Consider the following 5,000-nt stretch of genomic DNA (forward strand, 5'->3'; position numbering starts at 1 on the left):
AGAGGCTATGATGCATCAGTTTGCTGTTCCTGATTGACATTAAATGTCTGCTGTTGTTTTAGCCCACAGTCCCATAAACACAACAGCAGTACATGAACTGTGTACTGTGTGTATTCACATTGGGTGTTGGTGTCGCCCTGCTGCCTGACTGGCAGGAAGAAACAGCTGAAATTCAGTTCCTTCTGACAACTCAAATCACATTCCAGTTTTCATTTGCACAAAACCGCAATACTGCTGTAAATATTGTTGCTCCCTGTTCACTCTTTATATCTTCTTTATTCTGCTCGTTTTTATATTTATATAGTGCTGTTTTATATTTACAGCATTAGGTATTTTGTAGGTTATTGGGCTTACACCAGGACAGGGGAAACTAATGCTGTTCCACCTCATGTTTCTACATGTGTGAAATGACAATAAAGCTCCTTGAATCCTTGAATCCTTGAATCCACAAGGAGAGTGAAGAAAACTCAGGATCCCAGGTACCCGACCCAGGTGCCCACAGGAGCTGCAGTACATGTAGTAGCAGTAGTGGTACTCCTTGTTGTAACTGCAGTACTTGCAGGACTTCTGGTGTGACTTGGAAGCTGCTGATTGGACGACTGCCAGTTTCCCAGTTTGTGTGTTTGTGTCTTCCTGTTGTTCCACCTCTGTGAGGACCAGCTCACAGAGGTGTGTGTGTGTGTGTGTGTGTGTGTGAGAGATAGAGAGAGAGAGAGAGAGACAGGACAGGTACAGTCCCTGCTGTACACCTGAGAAACCTGGTCAGTCCAGACAGGGCTGGACAGGACCTCGACCTGTGACCTCTGACCCCAGAGAAAGAATCTGAGACATGTAGAGTCACTGTGTGTGTGTGTGTGTGTGTGTGTTCCCCAGGGGCATGAATACTGTCGATGTTGGCTTGTATAAACTCGTTTGTCTGAGCCACCACACCTTTTCTCTCTCTCACACACACACACACACACACACACACACCACACACACACGCACACACACACTCACTCTGCCTGTCTTTGATGACAGGAAGTGGAAACAGTCAAACCAAACCTCACTGACACTCAGACTGCAGTCTGTTGGTCCAGCAGTTTTTCGTGCTGCGTTCAGGTCCACACGGAGGCTGAGACACAAACACTTTCTGAACAGAAGGTTGGTGCGTCGCTGAAGGCTTCAGGAGCCTTTTGTGTGTCTGATCTCTGAGTCGACCCGTCAGGCCGACGCTGAAACATCTGCAGCAGCTGGTCTGAAGTCCATTTGACTTAACGTAGTTCAGACGTAACGTGAACTGAATCAGAGTCTCACATTCCCTTTGACAGCCAGGTGTGCCTCACCTGGTGCCCTGCCGTTTGGACGGTGGATTCAGATCATGTGATCGTCGTGCTCTTTAAACAGCAGGAAGACGCTGCGTCGTTGACTTGATTCCAGGTTTTTGTTGGTCAGTGGTGCCTTCACTTCCTGAGGCCTCCAAACAGCAGCACACCTGAACACACCTGGCTGTAAGAACAGCTCGTCCACAGGTGAGTCGTGAGTCCACAGGGTCTCCTCTTCATCAGACGAAACCTTCTCGACTCTGCTGCTGGTTTGGACGGCCTGCAGGGAAAGTAAGATTTAGTTTCTGTCAGATGCTGCTGAGGTACCAGTTAGCTTCATCTGGTTTGTCGTGTGAAGTGCATGCTGGGATACTCCGTCGGCTCCTCGGGACTGACGGTCAGTGTGAGCTGGTCTGCAGACTGGAGTCTGAGTGTCCAAAGTGTCTGAAGTGTGAATGTAACCCAGGCCCGTTTCTCTCTGGATGAAGGCTAACAGTTTCCACCCGCTCCCAGTGTTTGTGCTAAGCTACGCTCAACATGTCCTGACCTCCAACATGGCTGCCAGAGGAGTCACAGTTCAGCAGCCGTTAAAGTAGACTGAAGCAGAACATTAACGAGCACAGAGGAAGTGCTGAATGTCACACACACACACACGCACGCACACACACACACACACACACACACACACACACACACGCACGCACACACACACACACACGCACACACACACACAGTGCAGTAACTGAACTCTTGTTTTCTGAGTCAAGTCGAGAGAAGTCGAGGCGAGCGACAGAAGAGGAAGTGGTGTTTTTACTTGAAGGAATATGAAGTGTGTGGGGGTGTGTGTCCTTATAAGGCAAAGCAGGGTGAGAGTGTGTAGCTGAGATGAAGCGCACACACACACACACACACACAGTTTTAATGAGATTCACACGTTTTATTAGAAGATAATTCGTGTGTTTTTATGGGAAACTGAGACGCTGTGCAAGTTCAGACCACACCCACTTCCTGTCACAAACCTCCACTTCCTGTTCAGAGGAGTATTCTTATGACTGCAACATGCACACACACACCTTGCTGTGCACACTCTGCTGTTGGGCTGTTTTTCCACTTCCTTCCAAAAAAAATAAATAAATAAATAAAAAAAATTTAAAAAAAGGGGGCAGTCGTGGATCAGCGGTTAGGGTGTCGGACCCGTAACCGGTGGGTCGCTGGTTCGATTCCCCGTACCGGTGTCCATGGCTGAGGTACCCTTGAGCAAGGTACCTAACCCCCACTGCTCCCCGGGCGCTGCACGCGGTCGCCCACTGCCCAGGGTTTGCTGTGTGTGTGTGCACGTCACTTGGGTGGGTTAAATGCAGAGCACGAATTTCGTTGGAGTGAGTTCCCTCCAATGACAAAATATGTCACTTTCGTCTTTCCTCTCGTGGTGTTCAGCTGATCTCCTGTCGGTGTCGACCATCAAACTGTTCCCACAGGAAATTCTTTGTCCGCCTCACAGAAGGACGAGCTGATCCTCACACCAGAAAATGTTTTTGTTTCTGCCTCAGGTGAGCTGTTGGACAGACCTGGACACACGTTGGACACGTCAGTCCACTCCTGCAGAGCCTCCGTTTCCCAGAATGCACCTGCCTGCCTGCTGCACGCTGATGTCATTAGATTCTGCATTCAGATCCCTGTTGAAATCATGGCCAAAAGTATGTGGACACCCCAGCATGGCAGGCTTCTGTAAGTGTAATGTGACTCTGATGGCCTGCTGTGACGACGATGATGACGATGATGAAGATGACGATGATGATGATGATGATGATGATGACGACGATGATGACAATGATGAAGATGATGACGATGAAGACGACGATGACGATGATGAAGATGACGATGATGATGATGATGATGATGACGATGATGATGATGATGATGATGACGACGATGATGACGATGATGAAGATGATGACGATGATGATGACGATGACGAAGATGACGATGATGATGATGATGATGATGACGACGATGATGACGATGATGACGATGATGACGATGATGATGACGATGACGAAGATGACGATGATGATGATGATGATGATGACGATGATGAAGATGACGATGATGATGATGATGATGACGACGATGATGACGATGATGAAGATGACGATGATGAAGATGATGACGATGATGAGCCTCAGCTGTACGAGCAGGAAATCAGACCTCGTTGTAAACAGAGTCCATGTCTGAGTTTTATTTCTGTAAATCTAACACTCTGAATATGAGAGACGGTGAGTGTGTGTGTTCTCGTGTCGGTAAGTCAGGCTGCAGGGACAACAGAGTCCCTGTGACAGGCCTGACTGTGGACAGGAAGTCCTCAGTTATCCAATCAAACTGCAGAGAAACTTTACATCATCACACTGCAGGTGTGAATGAGTTTCTTGCTGTCTCACACACATCAGTTTGAAATGTGCGACACACACACACACACGCACTTTAACAGTACATGAATCAGAGGACGTTCAGGGACGTCTTCCAGGTGTCTGATGTTAGTTTAAGCTGTTCAGATGTACAGATGATCCACTAAAGTCTGTGTGAGGTTTCATTTGTAATTAATTAATGTGTTGATTTTTATCTCAAAAACTGTTTGCTGTCACATGACTTCCCTGAGATGGACGGGCGTCTGCTTACTTCTGTCCACACTCTGTGCTGATGAGTCTGCCCCCTGCTGGACTTCTGGCGCGATGACACGATGATTCTGTTCAGTAAGTGAAAACGTTATTTGACCCCTCAAAAGATGAGGATCACCTGGAGACACAAAAGGTTTTAATGCTCAAAAACGTTTCAGGCTGCAGCAGAAACACAAACGAGAACCACGAGACACGAGATCAGTTTGTTCCCGACTGCGGCGAGCGTCACAGCTGGCAGCCATTTTCCTTTAAAACGCCTCAAATCCCCTGCTGGCCTGCAGTCTGTACTGTGACGTGTCTGTGTGTGTGTGTGTGTAATGTGTCTGTGATGTGTCTGTATTGTGTGTGTGTCGGTGATGTGTGTCTATAGTGTGTGATGTGTCTGTGACGTGTGGACATGGAGCAGGTGGTCATCCTGTGTGTCCCCCTGTGTGTCCCCCTGTGTGTCCCCCCTGTGTGTCCCCCTGTGTGTGTCCCCCTGTGTGTCCCCCTGTGTGTCTGACGTCTGTGTGTTCTGTCTGTTGTGACTGTGAAACGCAGCTGGAGGAGTTGAAGAGACAAACACAAAGTGAGACTCAAACTGTTTATTCAGCTTCCTGTCCGTCAGAATCCGACTGGCTGTAACCATGGTTACAGAGACATCCCATGATGCTGTGCAGGCAGCTCATAATTCTACAAATAAGACTTAATCAGAATCAACAACATGACAAAATGATGTCAACTACGTCTGACAGTGTTTTCTGTACAAAAGAGAGTGTGTGTGTGTGTGTGTGACTGTGAGACTGTGAGTGTGTGTGTGTGTGTGTGTTCAGTCCTGTGTAACACTGACTCTCTGAGCTTCAGTCTGAATGTTGGCTGTGTGTGTGTGTGTGTGTGTGTGTGTGTGTGTGTGTGTGTGTGTTCATGTGTGTTTAAGGGAACAGTCGAGGTTTCTGTCAGCAGCAGGAGGATTTGTGGGAAAATGTTGAACTGCTCCTTTAAATCCTTCACATCTGACTTCTGAAATGTGACGACGAGGTTT

Source organism: Scatophagus argus, chromosome 23 (genome assembly GCF_020382885.2).
Source record: "Scatophagus argus isolate fScaArg1 chromosome 23, fScaArg1.pri, whole genome shotgun sequence".
In the NCBI taxonomy this organism is placed as follows: Eukaryota; Metazoa; Chordata; class Actinopteri; family Scatophagidae; genus Scatophagus; species Scatophagus argus.